This window comes from Monodelphis domestica, chromosome 6 (assembly GCF_027887165.1).
Source record: "Monodelphis domestica isolate mMonDom1 chromosome 6, mMonDom1.pri, whole genome shotgun sequence".
In the NCBI taxonomy this organism is placed as follows: Eukaryota; Metazoa; Chordata; class Mammalia; order Didelphimorphia; family Didelphidae; genus Monodelphis; species Monodelphis domestica.
In genome coordinates this window covers 92,209,844-92,234,695 of record NC_077232.1, presented here as the reverse complement: position 1 = coordinate 92,234,695, position 24,852 = coordinate 92,209,844, and the positions used below count along the sequence as shown (strand labels likewise).

At 41.3% G+C, this 24,852-nt stretch overlaps 1 long non-coding RNA gene across 1 annotated transcript; it reads right to left on the bottom strand.

Annotated features, from left to right (window-relative positions):
- Nucleotides 1-19,361: 19,361 nt before the first annotated feature.
- Nucleotides 19,362-24,347, bottom strand: LOC103105181 (uncharacterized). Its single transcript, XR_469188.2, has 2 exons — nt 24,281-24,347; nt 19,362-19,609 (listed from the first exon to the last, which is right to left on the bottom strand). It is a non-coding gene; the product is annotated as an uncharacterized LOC103105181 (long non-coding RNA).
- Nucleotides 24,348-24,852: the final 505 nt, after the last annotated feature.

The following is a 24,852-nucleotide window of genomic DNA, read 5'->3' as shown; positions in this document are numbered from 1 at the left end:
ATGGCCTTGTCTTAGTCTTTCAGAGGGCCTAGGCCCAAGAGATGATACAGCTCTGATTTATATTACTATGGAGCTACTCAATTCAGCACTCGTGTTCTTTATTCCAGGTTTTGTGGCTAAAGTGTGATGTGTAAATTATTGCCAAAATACATAAGAATAATTGAGTGATCAGTCTTGTAGGGATATAAAAGGCTTGTTTGGGAGAATGGAGATTTGTTTCTGGACTGCTGATAAGCAGAATTTCTCTCAGCTGAAATGGGTGAGACTTGTCTTTGAAAGCAAAAGAAGGGTTCTGGGATTTAATGGTGACAAAGTACACCAAGGACAGAGAATGTCCTGGAATGGTTACAGAAGCATGTTCTGAGCTCTCCTAGGAATGGACCTTTTCTGACCATTTGGGCTATTAATAACCTGCATGTGAAGCCACTCACAGTGTCCTTTGGGATCTGAGGAAATATTTTCCTTGGTGACAAATTCCCATAATCAGCACATAATGCAAATTGTGAAATTAAAGTTTCCATTTCCTCAAACAACCCTAATAATTGAAAATTTCTCAAATTGTTAGGAACATACTTTGAGAAGTAGGTGAAGTTTATTCATATATGGCTTGTATTTGTAGCCTTAATTTACCACAGTTGAAGTTTGGATCTTGGCTTGGAAATATAGCTTCTAGCTTTCTTGAATTTCTCCCAGAATCTGAGGTAAAGGAATACATCTGTAAAATATTGTTATTCAAGTGTTTATAGATGTTTATAGTTAATGTGTACTTTGCAAAAGGGTATTCTTTAACAGAGACATCACATACCAACTCAGCAAACAACTCAGGAATCCAATTTCCTAAAGGGATCTATTCTTGTTGGAAGATGATTTCTGAAGATGAAGTCTGTTGGCTAAGATACACAAATGCAAATGTGTAATGCCAATTACTTTTGTACTAATTTTCTGTTTCTATCTGGTGTTCTAGTGTTTGCCCCAGTTCTGGTTTCTACACTTCTTAGGGGCTGACTCTCCCCCTTGTGACCTGTCTGCCAATCGGGGGAAAGCAGTGGCTGGCCATCCTTCAGATATCCAAGCAGGTCTCCACCAACCTGGGACTCAGGCTGTAGCATGCCAGGCATGGAAGTATGGTTGATGTATTAAATACTTGACCAGAGCAGTTAATGATCAATGTATAGGCAGTTCTAAGGGCAAAAGAATTCCTGGGCCTAAGCCACAAAAGCTTTGCCCTCATCTGGTCAAACCTTATTCCTCTGAAAAGCATATGTCAGGTGAATCCCCACCTACTCTGATCTTGTCATTATCTATGCTACCAATGAGAATCAACTATGCTTTGTTACATATTCATTCATGCTCACGATCCACAATAAAGCCTGGAGGGAGCGCATGATTCCTCTTCTTGTTTCCTGCAACCTTGAAGTTCTCACTACTGTCTCTCTCTTTATCTTTCCTAAGGCCACTCTTGGCCACATGCTTTCTATCTCAGAATTCTTACTTCCATGTGTCAGCATACTTCTCACATTTTCCTTCAATTATCTTTCCAAGGAAAATGTCCTCAAGTATTCACGTCTTCCCTTGCTAAAGATTGACTTGTCTGTGTCCCTTATTCTTCACCCATTTTCTCAGACTCCTTGCTCCTTCTCGAGCCCAAACCCACAAAGGAAAATTCTTCTAATAACAGTCGCTGGACGTCTGTTATACAGGCATTCACTGAGGACACACCCCTAAAGACCCTGTGTCTGTAGCCTTTCCCTCGCGGTTCAAGTTTTGCCTGCTCCCCTGTGGGATATGTATTTGTATGCATTTGTAACCTCAGCAACCGTTCCAGCCGGAAAGCCCTGGACATTGCCAATACCTCTCTCATGACCATAGGCAGGGACAGCTCTACACTCATTCTCAGCTCTGAAGAAGCTACAGAATACTGAGACCATCACCCTTTTTCCCTTAGATATTTGGAGAGGGGAGGGGATGGCATGGCAGGGGGCACTGTACCAGGAGGGGTTCCTCACTGCTGGTGGCAAAGATATCCAGAACAGGCATGAGATTATGGCCCTCCTGCAGGCTGTGTGGTTCCCTTATGGATGGCTGGACCTGCCAGATGGCAGGACTCACTTACCAGAATCAGTGGGAAGACAGGTAGCAAAAAGAATACATGACACCACATATATGGGAGGCACAAAACTGAGTGATATACTGGACGGAGACTTTTTCTTTCATAATATGCACCGAATCTGCAAAGACATCACTTAAAGATGTGAAACATGCATGGGTTAATCAAAAGTGAGGACCGAAGGAACCAGGGGGCACCAGGTTAAGGGGGCTGGAGCTAGGAGAACAGTGGGAGATAGATTTTACAGAAATCAAGCCAGGGAAATATGGGTACAGGTATCTTTTAGTCCTGGTAGACACTTTTTCAGGTTGGGTAGAAGCATATCCAACAAAACATGAAACTGCCTCAGTGGTAATTAAGAAATTAATATCAGAGATTATTCCTAGGTTTGGACTCCCACTGAGAATAGGGTCAGATAATGGGCCTGCTTTGGTAGCTAGGGTGACTCAGCAATTAGAAGGAGATCCTGACAAAATTGGTCCTAGAGTCTGGCGAGAACTGGGTGAGCCTCCTCCCCTTTACCCTCCTGAGGGCCTGGTGCACACCATACATACAAGGTATTACCCCATTTGAAATTCTGTCTGGTTGACCACCTCGCCTCCTTCCTAAATTGGAACTAGAAAACTTTACTGAATGTGATAACCAATATCTGTTTTCTTCCCTGAAGAATTTGGATAAGCTCAAGAAAACTATCACTCAAACTGTCCAGGCCTCCCATCCCTCATCCCTCTCTCCCCCAAACGTGACCTGCCCCCTTTTACAGGTGAACCTGGAGATCTTGTGTGGGTTTGGAAAATTCCTGCAGGGGCTCTCGAACCACAGTGGACTGGACCTTACATGATAATACTGACCACCCCCAGAGCTGTAAAGGTTGCAGGAAAGAAATGCTGGATCCATGTGTCTCAACTGAAACCTGTTAAACCAAGAGCAGCAGCACAAGGAGCAGAGCAGTGGAAGGTCACCAAAACCTCGGATCCCTTAAAGATCAAGATTCATAGACATTGAACACTATGGGAAAGGGAAGATGGGGTGGAGCTATGCTTGGACTTGTACTTTTGGGATTTTTGGAAATAAGTCTACCCTTCCAGGTAATTCAATGCTGATGGGTAATCAGTAGGACAAAGGATGGGAAGAAATTAATTAGTGACAGACCAAGCCAGGAGGAGAAAACCCCCTAAATCTTTTTTTGATTTGTGCGATTTACTTGGGAGCGAATGGAAAGATCCCTCACAGACCCTTTCATGTGCAACCCCATCAGGGACTCTGTATCTATCAGAAGCCCCTGCCTATGCTTGCCCATCTACAGGGCCAGCGTCATGCAAATCAGGGGGAGAATTCCATTGTGCAGCCTGGGGATGTGAAAATGTTGCCCCGTGGTGACAACATCAGGCCCCAATATCATACTACAAAGAGAGTGAAGTGGGGTCTGGGACATCCCCCTCGATTTCAGGAATCTCCTTTCCCTGACTATTAAAAATCCAGAGGATAAAGGATGGCTACTAGGCCAGACGTGGGAAGTTGGGCTGGATGTGGGAGGCCAGGACCCAGGAATAGAATTTATGGTACAGTGAATAGCTGACAAAAAATGCAACCCTCAGCAGTCCACCTTGATCACGGCAGTGGCAGGACCACTCCTCATGATAGGACCCTGTCTGATCAACTGTCTTATGACTTATTTCCATCAGCGTCTTCAGGCTATTAAGCTTTTGGCCTTAAGATCACATTATTCTCCTCTGTATGATGAATCAAGGATTTGACCCCCAACAGAAAAAGGAGGGAATGAAGTAGCCAAATGAAGTAGCCCCCAAAAAGACCAAAGATTGAAAAATTACTCCTGTCTGCATTTTTAGGGGACAGACCTTGTTTCCCTTCCCTCCAGGTGATCAAATTGTTTATGCAAGATAACAAACTGGTTTCTGCTTAGCTTGGGGGGGGGCAGGAGGTGAAGAGGAATTTCAGGAATATCAAAGGGTCAGCAAACTAACATTTGACTAAGTGAAGATAAACATCCCTTGGATAACAGCCCCCTCATAAATCTAAGAATTATCCCCCCATTGTAAATCTATTGTCCCCCCATCTCAGACCCCACATTTCTGTGTTAAGGTTTGTTTGCTAGATAAGAACTCTGTAATGTATATAATCAGTTCCTTAATGTCAAACTGATGCAGTTTTCCATTAGGGAATTCTGCCCCAACTGGTAGATTCTTTATTTCTCTCTTTTATTAATAAATTATGGTTCCAATAATTGAAATTCTAGGTGTTTGAACTCATTTGTGAAGTGTCCCACTTCAGAACCACACACTGAAAGAAACCTTGACAAAGCTGGTGTTAGAGTCTGGTGAGAACTCGGCAAGCCTCCTCCCCTTTGCCCTTCTGAGAGGCCATTGCACCCCCTATGTACAAGGTATTACCCCATTTGAAATTTTGTTTGGCTGGCCTCCCTTCCCATCCTTCTTAAACTAGGGCTAGAAAATCTGGCTGAATATGATGATATTTGTTCTCTTCCCTGAAGGCTTTGGACAAGCTCAGAGAAACCATTAGCCAAACCGTCCAAGAAGCCCACCTTCACCCCCCAAAAGTAACCTGTGTCCTTTTACAGGTAAAACAGGGGACCTTGTGTGGGTCTGGATCCTGGCCAGAACTCTTGAACCTCAGTGGACCGGGCCATATGTGATAATACTCAGCACCCTAACGGCTGTAAAGGAGCAGGAAAGAAGCACTGGATCCAAGTGTCCCAACTGAAACCAGTTAAGCCAGGGGTAGCAGTGCAGGAAGCAGAGCAGTGGAAGGTGGCCAAAACTCTTGATCCCTCAAAAATCAAGATCCATCGGTGTTGAGCAACATGGGGAAGGCAGGGATGGACTGGGGTTATGTTTGGGTTACTATTTCTGGGAATTTGGGGAGGTTGGTCTGACCTTCCAAATAAGTCACCTCTGGGTGATCTGTAGAACTAGGGATGGGAGGGAGCTGTCCATTACCAATGTAATCAGGGCTCATTAGACCCTGAATCTCTATTTTGATCTTTTTGAGCTGTTGGGGGAAAACTGGAAGCTTCACTCATAATCTGGTGTGGAACCATGGTCGGGGAGCTCTCATTATCTAAGGTCCCCGTTTATGTCTGCCCTTCTGCAGGGCCATCTTATTGTAACACGCCCTGGGCATTTCATTGTGTGGCATGGAGATGTGAAACCATTGCCCTGTGGCACCAGGCAGATCCTGATATCCAGCTCTCTAGGAATGGGAGGCTGTAAATGATGTTGGTTCCTATAACTCTTTTGTTTTTACTATCAGGAACTTGGCAGATTTGGGCTGGCCAGCTGGCCAGACATGGGGACTTTGGTTATATATCTCCAGTGTGGATCCGGGGATTAAGAACAGAAGTCACTGCCCTTTCCCATTGGCCGGGGTAGGGAGATCTTAGTGGGAGCCACCCCTACAGTTACTGCACCAAAATAGTCAGCCATGACTGTGGGATGATGCCCCCAAGGTGAGCAGTCCCTCTTCAATATGCTCTCAATAGTCTTCAACTTCTCAAATTCCGACGTTGCTGCCCCCCCCCAACATCTGACTGTTTGAACTCTCAACCTCCTCATTATATTGGTATTAGAACAGAGATCGGTGAGTGCTTCACACCCTCCTGACACTCTGCATGTTGACTTCATCACAGACACTGAGGCCAAGACCCAGTGTCACCAGGGACATGAGCCAATCCTCACCCTTGAGGACTTACAGGGTAATGGCACCTGTTTTATGAATTCTGGGATAGACTTCAGCAGCTCATTTCTTATGCTTCACCATGTCAGCATTATTAAAGCCCCTGGTGCTGGAAAAGCCCCGCTGGGGAACATGGTTTGCTTGTACTATAGGCATTACACCTTGCCTTTCCCCCCAAGACAATTGAGGACATAATTTGCCACCTGGTCCATATTATTCCCCAGGTTTACTATTATTCTGGGGTAGGAGGTAGGGCCTATTTTGAAAGAACACACACTGAAGAACACCTCCCTGGACTTATTCAGCACCACAGAACATCCATTCTTATCCTTATCTTGATAAGGGTGGGGGTGGGAGGTAGTGGAACCCTAGGCACTACTACCCTGGTTCAGGGCAGTGAAAATTTTCAGTCTCTCTCTCACAGCAGATTGGCCTAGACTTTACTGAATTGGAAAACTCTTAATTTCTGAGAAAAATCATTGTCCTCTCTGACTGAGATGGCACTTCAAAATAGGTGGGGGCTGAACCTCCTGTTCCTCAAGCAGGGTGGATTCTGTGTGGCCCTGAGAGAAGCCTGTCTCTATGCTAATCATTCCGGGGTTATACAAGACTCCCTCACTATGCTCCATGATAGAATCCAAGAAAGGGAGCAGACCAATGCCCAGGCCACCACTTGGTATTTATGTCTTTTCTCTTGGTCCCCTTGGTTGACCACCTTACTCACAGCAATTGCAGGACCCCTCTTATTGCTTATATTAGGCCGACTAATAGGCCCCTTTTTAATTAACTGCCTTATGTCCTATACCCAATGGTGCCAAAAGGCTGTCAAATATTTGGTCTTGCAGTCTCACTACCCTTCTGTGCCCATGAAGTTGAGCCAAGGGTTTGACTCACACACACACAAGAAATGGAGGAACTGAAGTGAGGTAAACAAAGACATTGATCAGAAAACCTGTTTCTCCTTGGGGAAAGCAGAAATCAGAAATGAGCTTTCCTGTGAAGGGCAGTCAGTTCAGAACCAAAACAACAGATGGTCAATATCCATGAGAAAGTAACTCCCTTACTAACAAAGAAGCCAGTCTAGGATAAGACATACAATGGAATGTCCTGTACCCCAAGCTAAAGACAAATCTTGCTTCTAGACCATAAGGCTTACTTGCTTTATCAAGGTTATATCTCATTAATGAACAGTTTGCTTTGTATCTTGCATCCTATAAAAACTGCATTGTAACTACAGTTTGGCACAGCTTTCAGTAGGAAAGTCTGTCCTGGCCAGTAGGTACATTTGTTAATCAATAGATTAATAAATATTGGTTCTATTAATTTGAACTTCTGGGTGTCCAGACTTGCGTTATGAAGTATCTCCCTCCACTTCAGTATCTCCCACTCTTGTAGCTTCTTCCTCTTGTGCTATGAGACTGAGTTCATGGATACCCATAGGGCCTTGGACAACATGGCAGCAAAGAGGACCCAGCTACAGATAGAACTGGGCAAATTAAAGACACAACACAATCAGATGCAGTTTAAGTAAATGATTTGTTTGCACCCTGGGGAAAGGGATAGTATGGATCTGGGTTTGGGGAACTGATAATAAAGCTGTATCTGGGGAGTTAAATCCTTCTCTACCTTTGGGCATCCGTTCTAGACTTAAAAATAGGGAATACTTGATTTGAAATCTGTCCCATACTTAAATGTGTAGGCCTGAGTACATCACATAGCCATTCAGCCTCAGTTTATTCATTTGTAAAATGGAAAGCACGGGTAATGTGAGGAAAAAATAATAAGGACAGATTTTGAAACCTCTTTGTAAAACTCACAATACTAGCCTGTTTCTTATGTGTGTTGTCTCCCCTGTTTGAATAGAATCCCCTGGAAAGCATACAAGTTGTATACAGGATAAATGGCAGATAATTAATAAGTATGTGATAAATGTCAAATACTAATCTGAAAACTAGAAAAACAAATACAAAAAATGAGAACAGTTTGTATTCAACATTAGATTGGTAGTTCAAGATCAGGGGCTATCTTTTTCCCTTTGTCAACTCAGAACATAACAGTGTGTGACAGAGCAGACACTTAATAAATGTTTGTTGAATTTACTATAAGTGATTCCATGGACACACATGCCAGCTACGGTTATGCAATTGGGGAACCCTGGACTCTAAAACAAGGCCGACTTTGAAAGAGGCAGGGACATCCCAGAAGAAATTGATGCTCTCCAGTGGGTGAGGTAGTAAGGGCAGTTGGGTTCAGGTCCAAGGTATTGGGGCAATTAACCCTGTGAGTCTTATGCAAGTGTTGATTCCCAGTTTATCACTGACGATATACTGAGCCTGAATCACTGGGATGGCCATGAGTTGGGCCTGGATCAAAATGATTTCTGAATCATTCCTAATGCCTCATGGTGAAGGCCCAGCCTCTGAAATTCTTAAAAAATAAGGAGATGATCAAGATCCATAAGGTATTCTAGGACCACTAAGCACTATGAATTTTGATTTACCAATCTATATATTGTGAAAGAATTTTTTCTCTATTGTCTGTTCTGAGTTAACACTAACTTGAGTACTCCTACTTAGTACCTCACTAGATTGCAGACAGAATTAACTCCCTCTTGTATACTTTTGAATTGAATCAATAAAAGATTAAACACCCTATATAGTACTGGGTGAGAAGCTAGCAAGTGTGGAAAGGAAATAAGACTGACAGTTAGTGGGGGAAGGGGCCAACTGGGAGTGGCAGTTGGGTCTTGTGACTAGCACTTCCTTCCTGCTGTGGAGGACTTGCTGCCTGGTGTTGGAGGAGAGAGGAGCTTGTTCAACCTGTCTGGAGTTGCATGCTCTTCTTGGTTCAGCCCGAAGATTCAGGCCCATTCATCTCTTAAGGTCAGACCTTGTTGCTTTCTGTGTACTGCTAAGATTCTGAATTAGAACGAGAGTAGACGGGAATTGGACAAACCCTCCGCCAGCCTCTGGGGCCTAGCCTCAGGTCTGAAGCTGAGAAAAAACTCCAATTCCAACTGCTTATTAAACTTGATATTATTTGAATTTGCAGTCAGATAAGTGGACTATCATTTCTGGTCATAGAGGGAGCTGAACTTCAGTTCAGTTTCGAAGACAAACAGAACTCATTGGACCCCTGCTGTTTCCTCTCAGCAGGGGGCATCTCCCTCCCTTACCTCACCAAGCTATATACCCTCTCTTCCCTTAACTCCTCATTACCCCATAAAAACCTCTCATTATCCCCCTGTTTTCTGATCATCCCATTTCCTTTCCCAATAAATATTACACAAGGTAGGTGGAGAAATCATACCCTTAGAAATTCAATCTAATCAAGACACTGTGAACCTTTTTGATGAGAACTTAACCTTCAGAAGATGAGAAGTTGATCCCACAGACACTGCCCCCTGGTCAGTGCTAGACAATTTGGAAACTGTGATTGGCCCCTGTGAAAAAGGGAAGGGACAGGAAGTCACTATAAAAAGCAAGCCCTGAACTCCACCGGGGCAGATAGTCTTTGAGGAGATAGTCTGAAGAGATTGTCTTGTGGAGATAGACTTGGATAGTCTTCGAGGGAGCTTTGCTGGAGACTACAATTTGGATCATGGGCTCAGAGCTCAGCTTCTATTTAGACTATGACCCTTGGAATATCTTGTTGGAGTAAAAGGCTGACCCCTTTCCTAGCTTCTGGAGAGACTAGCTTCAATCTTATAGGAGGCCACGTGGTTGCTCACTACCAGCCTTCCTGATTGAGAGCTAAATAATTTGCCTGGATTAAGCAGACCCAGAATAAAATATTTAGATTGATAGGATAATTTCTCAACCCCCCTCACAGTTCTCTTCTTTATTGTTTACTCTCTATTTGTAAATAAATTTCTGACTCCATATAATACCAGTGACCACATAATTTCATATAATCATCATCCAACCATTAGTTTTAACCTTTTCAATTCTGGCAGGGATGAAGGCTGTTACAAGTACCCTCAAATTTCCCTCACTTTTCTTAAATTTTCCTTTGGTATCTCAAGTCAGCCTTTCTTCTCCATTTCTACAATTTTGAACTGAGGAGGTAAGTTCAAATTTTTTGTTTTAAAATCACTTAGAGCCCCTTTGTTAATCCTTTTAGCCTGAGCCTACTTGATTAAGGGTATACCAGTATTCTGCTACAGTCTTCGAAAAATCCTTGAAAAGACTACACTCTGACCCTAACACTAAAAAAAAAAAAAAATACAATAAATCGAATAAGTAAATTAATGGCAGTTAACATGGATTTTACCAATATAACCCAAGTTGGAAACATGTTATCTTTTCTCAGTTGAAAATGGCTCATATGCTCAGAGAACATTTCACAGTATATCTATATAACTGGTGAAATTGGTTTGATACTCTCCATATTCTACCTCAAAGAAACAAGACAATCATTTGTTTGCACTCAGAGACCTACCCCATTGAAAACCAAATGTTGAGCCTAAACATAACAGATATAACAATTATCAAAATTATAATAGAAATAATTACAGTAATTATACTCCAAATGGGGAAAATGATATACAACAAAATACTCAATAACAATATATCCAAAATGGAGCTCATCCACATTATGCACAGGGTGAAAATCCCTCTCATTATTGAGGGTCCCAGAGAAATACCCAAGATGCAATGGGAGTAGTAAGGGCCTTGGGATCAGAAAGTGAAAAGTTAGATTTTCCAGAACCTGATGCTTTAATGCTAATTATTCCTATATACTCCCCCACAAATAGTGATGAACCACAGGTAACCCCAAAAGTAAGAAACTCATACTATGACAGCCTCTTAGACACTGGAGCATCTAGATCAGTTCTGGTGATTAAACCAGATGAAAAAATGCAATTCCATTGGATAAGTGTAATAGGTTTATCAAGAACACTTCAAAAGGTTCCAGCACTTTCTCCTCAAATGGTATCTGTGGGACCTTTATCTGTAGAACACTCTTTTCTATTAATGCCTGTACCCCCAACAAATCTGCTGGGAAGAGACCTATTATGTAAACTAAAAGCAATTATAACATGTACTCCAGATGGCGCTACGTCACTAGAATTACCTGAGGAATCTTTGAATTTGCTCCCTGTACTAATCTCAGAGAGCCAGGAGGTGAAAGAGCCTCCTACCTTTGAAATACTAGATGATATACCTGCGTCTCTTTGGGCCACATCTTCTTCCCATGTAGGCCTACTTAAATCGGCCCATTTTTTGTCTTAATCTGAACAGGATCAGCTATCTCCTTCCATTCCTCAGTACCCCCATCAAAAGAAGAATTAACCCAGTAGTAAATTCATTAATTGAGCAAGGAATAATAATTCCATGCAAATCAGAATATAACTGCTTTGTCTGTTAAAAAGCCAAAATTAAGCACAGATAGAAAAGTCATATATAGATTGGTCCAAGATTTGAGGGCTGTAAATAATTATGTCATAAAAAGATATCCTGTGTTTGCAAACCCAAACACAATAATTTCCTCTATTCCCAGCATAGCCACATACTTTACCATAGTGGATTTGTGCTCAGCATTTTTTTCAATACCAATTCATTAGGATTCCAAAAATATATTTGCTTTTACCTGGAAAGGTTCCCAGTGTACCTATTGTCAATTAAAAAAGGGAAAAATGGAAAGCCCTACCCTGTTTGCAAAAATTTTGGCCCAAGATACAGATAATATTCAATTTAAACATAGTGGCTTAATTAAATGTGGATGATTTGCTCTTAGCTTCACCAAATGCAGCAACATGCCAAGAAGATGACAAACATTTTCTGTTAGAATTACATAAGAGAGGACACAATGTCTCAAAGACAAAAGTTCAATGGTGCCTCTCCAAAGTGGAATATTTAGGGTTCATTTTAACTGCTGGTGCCCATTCTATTTCTCCTAAGCTCCTTGAATATGTTCAAAAATTAAGAACCATAACTACTAAGAAACAGTTAACAGCAATCATAAGAGCAACAGGTTTTTATAGACAAAGGATCCCTTGGTATGGGGAAGTCACTAAATGCCTTATAATACTAACAAAAGATTCAATCTCTGAACCTTAGGTTAGAACCAGAACACTTGTCACCTCTGTTAGATTTAAAACAGGCTATCTTATCTACCCCTACTCTAGGTATCCCAGATTATAATAAACCACTCGTTTTATACATTCATGAACAGAAAGGGGTGGCTTCAGGTGTTTTAACCCAAACTTTGGGACTGATTCATTGTCTGGTGGTTTATTCAGACCAGCTAGACCCAGTAGCATCAGGAGCACGACCATGCCTTAGTTACTAATAAAGCTGTGGCAGCTATGCCTCCAAGGCAGCTGACTTAGTACTGGGATGCTCATTAACAATTAGGGGTACACATGAAGTAGAAGCATTGTTGCTCAAGTATGGAACACAGGCATTTTCAGATCAATGACTCACAAGATACAGTGTAACCTTATTAAGCAATGAAAATATTACTTTAAAACATTGTACAACTCTTAAACCTGCCACTTTGCTTCCTGGTTTTCTAGTTTCAGGAGAACCATTAGATAGCTATGAAGTTTTAGTGTCCATGACGGAAAACGCTTGAGATAATCTCCTAGACACTTCTTTAGACAACCCAGATCTAATCTTATTCACTGATGGTTCTTTTTTCATGAGGGATGGTAGACATTACACTGGAGCTGCAGTAGTCACAGTATTTGGCAATTATACAGGCACGTTTTAAAGATATAAGTTCTGACCCTTGAGCACTTATGTTTGAGCTAAATGAAGCTGGCCACACAGTGACAGAGGCAACAGGGCAACAATTTACACAGACTCAAGGTATGCATTTATTTGCATTGCAGTAGGTATATTATGGCTTCAGAGAGGACTTTTAACCTCAGCTGGAAAAACTATAGCAAATGCAGAAATTATTAATGAAGTTCTTTCTGCTTTCCAGCTACCCAAAGCACTAGCCATAATTCATTGCTCTACCCATACAGATGAAACTATTTCCCCTGTCTCTAGGGGAAACAACCAAGCAGCTAGTGACCATAGAAGGACCTGAATTAATTTTAAATTTAACAAATAAGGAATCAGATTTATGACTTTCCTATAATGAAAAGGAGGTGGAAAATGGTAGCAACAATTTAAAGCTAAACAGATAAATGGAGTATGGGTGTCATCTGAAGGAAAATCCCTGCTCTCTTAAAGTTTTTATTATCAAATGTGCCAATCTGTGCATAAAAATGGTCACTTTGGCACCCATTTTTCCAGTAGACTCTGTTAAAAGAGTGTGGATAGCCCCTGGTAGAACTACTATAGCCTCTAAAGTGTGAATAGGGAGAGGGGGAAAAAGATAGCTGCACAGAGGCAGCAAACATTCAGACTTCTGAAAACTCTTCCTTACTGATTATAAACTAAATGCTCCTCGGGGACTGAAAATCAAACCTAAGAACAAGACAGAGCCAAGGAACACACCTGCTAGACATAACTCAAAAGGTACACCCCCCAAATCCAGAATTCGAGAACACTCCAGTTTAAGGGAAAGGAAGAAGGAAGGCCCTGGGACCCCTCCCCCACCTAGAGCACTAAACCTCCAGCAGCAGCTGGAACCTCTGGGCAGGCAAAGGCTCAGGTCTGGAGGGAATTATCTTTCTTGTCTCTTGAGGAACCTGTATGAGGATCAAAAAAAGTAACAGTTAGAACTGAATATAGACCAACTGACTGGTTCAATATTGAGAAAGGAGTGCAACCAGGCTGTGCATTGTTACTATTTAATTTAATGCAGAATACATCATATGGAATGCCACATTGGACAGATCAAAAACCAAGGAGGTTGCCAGGAGACATATCAGCTCTCTGTTATGCAGATGATACCACTCTGATGACAGAAAGTGAAGAAAAAGTAGAAAACACTTGATGAGGATAAAAGGGGAAAGTGAAAAATCTGGCTTGAAACTTTGCATTAAAGAATCTAGAGTAGCATCTTCTCCCATTACTTCCTGGCAAATAAAGGAAAAATAAATCAAGGCAGTGTCAGATTTTATGTTCCTGCACTCACAGATCACTGCAAAGAACCATGAAGTTAAAAGATGCTTGTTCCTTGGAAGAACGCTATGGCAAATCTGGACAGCATACTAAAAAGCAGACATTGTTTTGCCAATAAAAATCTATATAGTCAAAATTGATTTTTCCAGTAGTCATATAAGGTTGTCAGAGTTGTACTATGAGGAAATATGAACATCACAAAATCAGTGCTTTCAGACTATGGTGTTAGAGAAGTCTTTTGACATTTCCTTGGAGAGCAAGGAGATCACATTAATCAAAACTCAAAGAATTCTGCAACAGCTAGGTGGTTTAGCAGCATGAGAGCCAGGCCTAGAGATGAGAGGCCACGGATTCAAATATGGCCTCAGACACTTTCTAGTTGTGTGACCCTAAACACATCATTTAACCTCCATTGCCTAGCTCTTCTGCTTTGGAACCAATACATATTGATTTTAAGATGGAAGAAAATGGTTTTTAAAAAAGGAATTAATTATGACTATTCATTAGGATATATATTAAAACTGAAGCTTAAATACTTTCCCATAAGTTGCCTTCTCATTGTGTGGGCAATGACTGAGACTAGGAAATACAAAAGGCCAAAGGAAAAGGAGACAGCAGAGGATGAAAATAATAACGTGGAAACAATGAACATGAACTTGGACAGACTGCAGGAGAAAGTGAAAGACAGAAGGAGCTGACATTTAGGCTATGATTTATGGGGTCATGAAAAGTTGGACATGACTGACCAACAAAGAGGACTTTAAAAAAAAAGAAAAGAAAAGAAAAAACTATACTGTTTGGAAGACAATTAAAGGTAATTGCTAATTTTTTTAAATGAAGGTATGCTAGGACTAAGGTGGGGGGTGGGGGGGGGGAATCATCTCCTAAGAGAAAACAACAAATCCAAACAGAGCTTTGCTTAACTCATTTCTATGGGAGGAAAACTCAGAGTTTTCAACATTATTCCTAGACCCCTCTCTGCAAGACTTCAGAAACCTATGAAAGGCAAAGATAAATTGAAGAATTCACCACAAATATGTGAAGATACTCAAAGGTCCCCTTCAAAACTCCAAGATGTTTTTAAAAAATAAAAACAAAATTTATTTATACATTAATGTTGAGGGCTGGACTAGAGTTGAACAAACAAAGAAAAGAAAAACATCAGAAGAAAAGGAAAACAGTCTGTGATAAAGAATTAGACAGAAGAGAGAAGACAGGCCTTGAGGAAGGAAAGGCTACATGCACATACATACACACATACAAGATGAAGGCAAGGGAAGCTGGGCAGTCAGGGTCAGGGCTCTTGGATGGTCACCTGCTGCACGTAGGTTTCCAGCAGGTACTTTTTAAAGGCTGCAGGGTTTGTCCAAAGCTCAGCAGCATGTGTGTTCAATGGGATATCAATATTAGGTTCTCCCAGCAGACTCTGGATAGAGAGTAGGATGGTCCTGACACCAAAAAGAGCTGACCACTTGTCTTTGAGGATGTCCAAACAGAAATTGCCTTGGGTGTCCACATTAGGATGGTAGCAGAGTGTGACAAATTTCACTGTGGGAGCATTATATGGATAGCCACAGTGAAATTGTGCCTAATACTGTGGGCCCAGACTCTGAGGGTCAAGATAAGAGGAGAGGGAATTTCATAGCAACTGAAAAATGAAAAACAAATTTCATCTGCCAGCGAGGTCTCAGTGGCCATCACATCAATATTTCAGTATCTTTCCTGGAGGGAAAATTAAGTCAACATACAGGCAGCAACAGTGGACCAGGAAAGGAGGGATCAGATTTAGAGACTTTGTATATAGCACCATATTTGCTCATCTCAACTTGTCCGTACTGTAATAATCATATTGAGCAATGTCCAGGGATATGATCCTGGAGAGACTGGTTGAACACTCCAATAGTGTTCTTTTGAGGACTTAGTGGAGAGGGTAATCTCTGGACTCTTTCAATGTCTATTTTTCCCTCTTGTTCAGGAATAAGAGCAGTTTTCTTGGACAATTTCTTGTAGTATGATGTCAAAGTTTCTGTTCATTTCTGGTTTTTCAAGTAAACCTATGATTCTCAAGTTGTTTCTCCTTGATTTGTTTTCCAAATCATTTGTTTTCTCAATGAGATATTTCATGTTTCCTTCTATTTTGCCATTCTTTTTATTTTGCTTTACTAATTCTTGCTGTCTACTAAGATCATTAGCTTTGACTTGTCCAATTCTAGTCTTTAAAGAATGGTTTTCAGCTATAATCTTTTGATTTTCCTTTTCGGTTTGGTCTATCCTGTTTTTCATGTCTTCCAGTAGGGCACATCAGGTCTTCAATTTGCTTATCATTTCATTTGATTTCTGGGCTTTTTCCAAGTGAGAGATTCTGATTTTTAAACTGTTATTGTCTTTTTGAACTATTTCTGACTTCTCTTGCCACGTTTATCTTTTTAATTTGGTTTTCAAATTCCAGCCTGATTTCCTGGAGAGCTTGTGCCAATTTCAATTTTTTTTTAAAGTTTAGATGTGTTTTCTTGTCATCCTCGGCTGTCTCCTCTGTAGTCTTTTGTTTCTCTAAGAAGAAATTATCCAGAGTCAAAGGCTTTTTCTTTTTCTTTTCTTTATTTTTATTTTTTTGGTAGGTACAGATTGTAGTTCTTAGGTGTTTGTGGTGATTACTATGTTAGTTTTTTCATTCCCTTCCCAGCCAGAAGGCTGAGTGAGGAGAGTAAGCAGCTCGCTGTGTATGGAGCTTCAGCACAGTTTTTCCCTGAGGCTGTTTTTCAGTCACTGCTGTATCGGCGGTGGGCAGTCCCTCTCTGCCCTGCCTCTGTGCCCAAGCTCCGTGTTTCTCATCCTCCTGGGATCCCAAATCTTGCTGCTCTCAGGGGTCTGTGGTGACCTCTGCTAGGCCCCTGACAAGCCTAGGGATTGCTCTGCACTTGCTCTGACTCTGGAGTGCTTGCTTTGATTCTGCAGTGGTAGGTGTAGTAGGGGAGGGCTGATCAGCAAAAAATTGGAAATTGAGGAGATTCCATCAATTGGGGAATGGCTGAAAAAATTGTGATACATGATAGCAATAGAATATTTTTGTGTTATGTGGAAGAGAGATTGATACTGAAGGAAATACAAGGACTGGATTTTGCAGTGAAATCTCATGTAAGAAGGAGATAGAACTTTGGCTGCCAACAGGAAATGGGAATGGAATCTCCAGCTAAGAAAAGTAGGTGAACAATTCAGGATATCTATTATTCCTCTTCTTGTCCTTCTGAACTAAGAAGGAAAAAAGCAAATCTCACTGATCTTATCTGGCTATGAATCCCTCATTGATCTGACAAGATCCAGATTAACTACCTGTCTTTATAATTGGTGGATAGAGACTTTTTCCCTTTGGGGAAGGAAAAAGTATATCCATCAGAAGATTTCCTTCAAAAGCTATATCTCTGTATCAGAGCTATATCTCTGTATATATCTGTATATACCTGTATCAGAAAAATACATCAACCAAGTCTTCTGGGACTTGGCCCGTAGACCTGAGCTTCAACTCCTGAAGAAACTTTAGGTGGAAAATTGATTATGGACTTCCCAATTCCCTCTTCCCTAACCTACCATACCAGACCTATCCCCTAATAAACAGGTGTTTTAACTTACTTAGACATCATCTTAAATATACTAAGGGGATCATAGATAACAATCAGCTAAAGAAGAGAATAGTAACAAAGATTGAAAGGGATTTTCTCTTACCCTTCAGCTCTGGGCATAGATTAACTTCAACTTCTGAGTATTTCTCAAGCCTCAAACCCTTAACTTGGAAGCACTCTGGTAAGAAAATGAATGAAGGCTTCATCTCTCTCCAATCTATGACATAATCAAATCTCATGAAATATCCTTTGTAAGCTTGTGCTTTAGGAGCCATATATCCTGAGCATACTCTGAAAGATGTTATAGGAAATCATCCTCTCCTGGCTGGCTAACAGCTTATTTATTTCAAAATCTGACCAGTTGAGGAAGTATTGACTTCCATTTTTACAATACTGACCCCTGAAGGGAAAGTTACTAATATTCAAAAGCCCCAGAGAACTTGACTAAGCTGCCAGCTGCAACAACTTAATCCTTACAACTTCGTAATCAAGATAGAACTAAAATGTGTGAGGTGCTTAAGCACTGGAGAAATAGCTTAAAGCAAAGTAAAAATGCAAGACAAGATGCTGGCATTGAAAATTTACTGATATCAGCACATTTGTTTTTAAAACAAACAGGAGTATTGAGGAAGAGAAAATATTGATAAGCATCTGTTTCATCACCTGGGTTTTGGCATCCCTGGACACTCCTATTTTCCTTTCACTCTCAGCAGAGGAATTTTGTGTTTTTGCCTACTTAGGTGCTGTGTGATGCCCCATATTACAAGCCCCTGGCCTCAATTAAAGATCCTTGTTTGGGCTACTTTGGTAGCCCCCTTTGGTTCAGGTTTATAGCTCCTGCAATCCTACCTCAGAACTAGGAACAACAGCTCAGATTCTCAGAAGAAGGTATCAACCCCACAATAAATAAAAATATGGCATCCAATACTAAGATTAATGTTTCCAATTCAGATAGCATCACCACTAGAGGCTCTAATGGGACTCAGGGAACACTAATGCAACCCAGCATCTGAAGATCAACACTCTAGTCTTCAGAAACCAGAGAAAGTAGATATGAGTGGGCAAGCTCCCCCTAATCATGAGATCCAAGGGTCCCTATACCTACTCTGTGCTAGAGATACATATAATCCCTCTGGTGAGCACCTGGAAATCTTTAGAAGAGAAGGTAGAGGCCACTAGTGCATTTTAAAGAAGAAATTACTGATAAACTTCAGTTTGTCCCTTTGCATAAGAAAAAGTCTTCTAGCCAGACTTTATGATTGTCAGATTGCCTGTTCAATGTGACTTAGTTCTTTACTAAATAACAAATGGATTCTCAACTGCCTAACTGATCTCTACTCCTATTCTTACCAAAAGAGTAGCAAGTCAGAGGTTGCATAAGACTACAATACAACTTCAAGAAATATTCAAAGGGTAAGAAGTCAGTTGGATGTGTTCTCAAGGATAACAGTGAAGCATGGCTGACACAACCGTGAGACACTCAAAGTCTCAGAATGTAATCAAAACAGCCATCCTGGGAGATAAGATGAAGTAACAGATGGTCAGCTCACACAAACAATCCAAACACACACACAAAAAATGGAAATAAATGTCCTCCTAACAAAGGAAAGCAGGAAGGATATACTTCACTGAGATGAAAAGGGAGTGTCACAGAGAATAGAGCATCAAGGGAAACCAGCAGAACTTGTGCCAGTCCTACTATTGAAAAATGGCAGTCAGAAACAACCCACCACAGGAGACAACAGCAGAGGGGCTAGAATTCAGCTGGACAAAACAGCTGCAAATCTCCTGACAAATCCAGCTGGGTCATCCCCTCAAATTGCATACTGAGGGACCCAAAGACAACTGGGCCTACCCGCAGACATCAGAGAAATTAAGAGCCAGAACCTAAATGGAGAATTTCAGCTAATGAGTTTATTGATGAACAACTACACAGTGAGTGGGTTTGTGGCATCTTCCTGTCCCGGGTTTCAGAAGCACCGAGAAGAAGCCAATGATGATGATAAGCTGGAGAGGGTCCCAATCAAGTCCATATCTCCCATTCTTTTGTAGCTTCCTCTCCTGCAGTGCCATATGAAACCAAGCTCATGGATACCCACAGGGCTTTGGACAACACGGCCAGCTAGAGGGTCCAGCTGAAGATAGAACTGGGCAAATTAAAGACAGAACACAATCAGATACAGCTAAAGTATTTTGTCTGCATGCAGGGGAAAGGGTGTGCATAGTTGGGATCTGGGTTTGGGGGACTTACAGTAAAACTATATCTGGGGAGTTAAATCCTTTTCTACCTTTGGGGATCTGAAGCAATTCAATATTGTTATTACAAGCAATCAAGGGATGGAAAGGAAGAGAGGAAAAGGCAATCAATATTCCCCCTTTCTTCTTTCAGTATTCCCTTGTTTGGGTGGGAGGTTCTTCCTGACAACCATTATTGAGGAAATAGAAGAAAAAGTCTTTTCAACGTGCTCTAACTGCAAAGCTGTAAACTATCCCTCTTTTGGGGTGTAAAAGTAAGGAGTCTATTATATAGCCTGTTCACTAGCTTCCCTGTTAAGGGGATGAGAGGCTAGTAGGAATGTGACCTTTGTTAAAGGGGAGCCTGGCCCAAGAGAATTGAGGGATGCAAAGGAAACAATTCTCTTGGAAGATTGAAGGGGGAAGAGTGATTCTGGAGAAAATGGAGAAAAATGTGGCAGTTGCAGTCTTCAGCATTTTATTACATTGGGATTCATGCTTTGCAGGCCTGGAAAGAAACCAAGGCTTCGGGACATCTCATTTACTTTGTTAGGGTCCGAGTGGAAGAACACCCAAGGAGCACATGGAAACAATGCAATTCAGACAAGGGGAAGTTTATTACTAGCATTGCTAGGGGAGTCCAATCAAGGGGTTCCAAAGAGGCAGAGTTACAGTGGAGTTTATATTGGTTAAAGCAGTCATAGTTGTGTTACTTGATGGGGGACACCTGGAATATTCTGTTAATGATGTTGGCTAGTGTAGCATAACAGGTGGGTGATGTTGGACAGACATGAAACATAGTCGTATCAGGTGGGTACAGACATGAAAGGTAGGTAACTACATGACTACTGTCATACTTCAGGGGTCCTGTAATTCCTGGGACCTTACCCAGAACATTCCATTGAGGGGCATTCTGCTGTCCCTTACAGAGCGAGGGTCAGTTTATTTTTACCATATAACATCCCCCACTTCTGGTTGTTCATAATGAGGAATCTTACTCATGGCTATATTGTTATTACATAGCTTAGGGGGTTGGTACAGTTGCCTTAGTACCATGAGCTGGACAATGTTGATGCGATCCTTCACAAACCGAACCTTTGAGTCTAAGGAGCCTTTAGCTACACAGGGGGTCAAACCTGAGGACACACACAACCATTGGGCGCCTTTGGGTGGGAGAAGGTATTTACTGTTACTAGGAGTCAGGAGGATGTAAGGGAGAAGAAGAATTTCTCTGACAATAGTCTGCCTGAGTTTCTGGGGGTGCAATACCCATGTCATCTCCCCCCTCTCCAAATATCTAGGGGAAAGGGGACGATGGTCTCAGTCTTCTATAGCTTCTTCAGAGCTGAGAAAGGTTGTAGAGCTGTCCCTGCTTATTATTAGGAGAGAGAGGTACTGACTATAGGCAATGTCCAGGGCTTCAGGCTGGAATAATTGCCAAGGTTAACAGGGAGAGCAAGGTTTCAAAAACAGGGTATTTAGGGGCATGTCCTCAGTGATTGCCTGGGTCCTAGGTAGGTGGGGACCTGCTTGGAAATCTGAAGGATGTCTAGCAACTGCTTCCCCCGATTGGCAGACAGGTCACAGTGGGACAAGTCAGTCCCTAAGATAGAAGTGTAGAAACCAGGACTGGGGCAAAAACTAGAACACCAGATAGAAACAGAGAAAATTAATAGCAATTGGCATTACACATTTGCATTTGGGTATCTTAGCCAACAGACTTCTTCAGAAATCTTCTAACAGAAATAGATTCCTTTAGGAAATCGTATTCCTGAGTTCTTTGCAGAGTTGGTATGTGGTGTTTCTGTCAAAGAATATCCTTTTGCAAAATACACATTAGCTATAAACATCTATAACAATATTTTACAGATGAATTTCTTTACCTCAGATTTTGGGGGAATTCAAGAAAGCTTTGAGCTATATTTCCAAGCTCAAGATCCAAACTTCAACTGGGGTAAAAAAAAAAGGCTACAAATACAAGCCATCTATTAATAAACTTCACCTACTTCTCAAAGTATGCTCCCTAACAATTTAAGAATTTTCAGTTATTAACCTAATAGGTTGTTTGAGGAAATGGAAACTTTAATTTTCCAATTTGCATTATGTGCTGATTATGGGAATGTCACAAAGGAAAGGCAGGGAAAACATTTCCTCATGTTCCAAAGGACACATAGTGAGGGCTTCACATTCAGGCCAAAGCTATCACTGGCTCATGCCATCATTGTTTCACTCAAGGATTAACAGCCTAGATGGTCAAAAAAGGTCCATTCCCAAAACACCAAGGAAAAGCAACTGCCTGACTACAGCAGTTGAGGGGACATGACAGAGGAGAGACTCTAAACGAAACTCTAATGCAAATATTGACAACATGGAAATGGGTTCAAATTAAGAACACATGTGACACCCAGTGGAATCAGGCGTCGGCTATGGGGGGTGGGGGGGAGGAAAAGAAAATGATCTTTGTCTGTAATGAATAATGCTTGGAAATGATCAAATAAAATATTATTTAAAAAAAAAAGGTCCATTCCCAGGTGAGCCCAGAATATGCCTCTGTAATCCCAGGATATTCTCTATCCTTTGTGTACTTTGTCACCATTAGATCTCAGAAGCCTTCTTCCTTAAAAGACAAGTCTCACCCATTTCAGCTGAGAGAAATTCTGCTTATCGGTCAATAAGAATTTCCATACACCTCAAGCAAGCTTTTCTGATCATTTACCCTAAGGATTCCTTAAAGCCTATGAGTCTACCTTATAGCAATTATTCTTACATATTCTGGCAATAATTTACATATCACACTTTAGTCACAAAACCTGAAATAAAGAACATGAGTGCTGAATTAAGTAGCTCCCTAGTAATATAAATCAGGGCTGTATCATCTCTTGGACCTAAGCCATCTGAAAGACTAAGACAAGGCCATACAGGAATCACTTCAGGGTAACTGCAGAGAAATTATAGAATCATATGTGATTTTCCCACAACATACATTAATTCTAGAAATTATCCCTAGGTCAGGGATCCAGTTATAAGAGTAGAACATCTATCTGTTCTCTTTCACCTCCCTACTCATCTTTAAGTCCTATCACACAGTGGTTGTCAACTCTGTGAGATCCCTATTTCAATCCCCAAGTATCAGTATGGAACAATTATAGGCACTTCTTTCTCCTTCCTGTGTGCAAGGAAGGAGTTAATAGCTTGTGAGATGCACTTCTTTCTCCTTCCTGTGTGCAAGGAAGGGGTTAGTAGCTTGTGAGCAATTTTATCCTAAGGTTGCTTGGCTCTATTTAGGTTTTAATCTTGTCCCATCCTTCAAGTGGGCTTAGCTTAAAATTTTGAATGCATCAAACCCTCTTCATGATAATTTAGTCTCAGTGGATTATAGCTTGAACTCCACGATTTCCAAATAACTTTGCTTAATAGTCCTTTAGTAATCTCTCAGTGTGTAACCAAACTGAAGTTCAAAGCATTTACCTGCACTCCTCTCAAACCTCTGTCTAAAACAGAATAGAACCTCCAGTTTAGTCTTCTTTTAGCTTAAAACATTGCCACATACCTGATTAAATTCCATCAACATTATTCCAATTTATAATTTGTGGTATCTATTTCACACTAGAATTCAATCCCTTCTTGATTTCAGGGCTGGTCAAATTTGTCTTGTTAAGGACATACAGTTTGCATATCATGTGCCCTTAACCTTTTTAAGTGGTACAACTATGGTACAAATGCACACATAATTTGTATCTGAATACATGTTCATCTCTAGATCACAAATTCCTTTCTATGCATTTTGCACATTTTTAAAAACAATTCATATAACCTTAGTCAAAGAAAACACTGTTTAGCTCAGTACTGGTATTACTAAATCCTATGCAGATTAGCCACTTTAAAAACTTTTTGTGTGTCATATGAGTACTTGTTGCTAGTTCTGACAGCACATACATGAAAATAACATCTGATTTGAAAAATCCCAAGTTTAAATTCTAGAATAAGTTCTCCTCAACAACATAACTTTTTCTGGATGGCTTTTACATCTATAAGAGGCCAGTACAATTTCTGTCCTTATAGAATAAAACATTTGTTCTCTGGGTCAGGCTGGCTATCAATCACATTTGGACAATTCTCAAATTCACTGAACCCATTATACATTGCAAGATCTAAAAAAACAAACCTCTAACCATGAATTTTTGTGCTCAATAAAAATCTGGCTAACATTTCACATTTAACTGACAACCAGTAATACATGAAATTACATTTGTACCATATCAAAATCATTAGCAATCCTCCCAAGTAGCATTATCAACCCTTAGGATTAATCTTTTGGATGGGGAGAGCCATTGTGGAAGAAGGGGGGTTGTTCTCGGAGGGGGGGTAGGCGGCTGAGGAAGCATTGGGAGGAAGGGGGGAACCCAAGAATCTACAGCCACGCACAGGACAAATTTGTTACCCTTCTTATCCGGGCTCACCAACCCTTAGGGACAGCTAAGATTTTCCCAGGCAGAAACCCCAAATCCTCATCGATTGTCCTAAAAATCCACACAGGCCACAAACTTGTTCTCCCATTCCAGCCCACCAACCCCAGCTCTCACCATCTAGCCCATCCGGCTCCGAGTGGGTTATACCTGGGGCTGCAGAAGGGCTACTCTGAGTGCCAGTGGAGCAGAAAGGACATGGCAGAGGTCCAGCCCATTGCTCCACTGGGTTTTTGGCTTAACTACTTTTCTGCCGACCAAGAGTTCTATGCCAGAAGCTGGAGACTGGGAAGAGAGGAAACCTGGGGATTTGATCAGGGACACAGATTACAAAGAGAACAAGACAGACAAAGAGACAGACAAAAAGACAAAGAATTCTTTTTGGGGGGTTGGAGCTTGCTCAAGGCTCCAGCCCACCTTCCCTGGTGTCCTTCTAAAAAGATCCAGTGTCCCTTTTACTTGTCCTGTGCCCATAGTGCACAGTGCCCTTTTGCTTAACCTGTGCCTGTAGTATGTCCACTACGGGGCTTCCTGGAATTTAATTCCACCAGGGACTCCAACCCTAGGCTCCCCCTTATCTCCCGGGGGACCTCCAACCTTTTGAAGTTCATACTCCCCCTTATTTCCCAGGGGAGCAGGAGGCCTCTAACCTCCTGTAATTCTGTAGAAGGCTTCCAACCTTCTAAAGT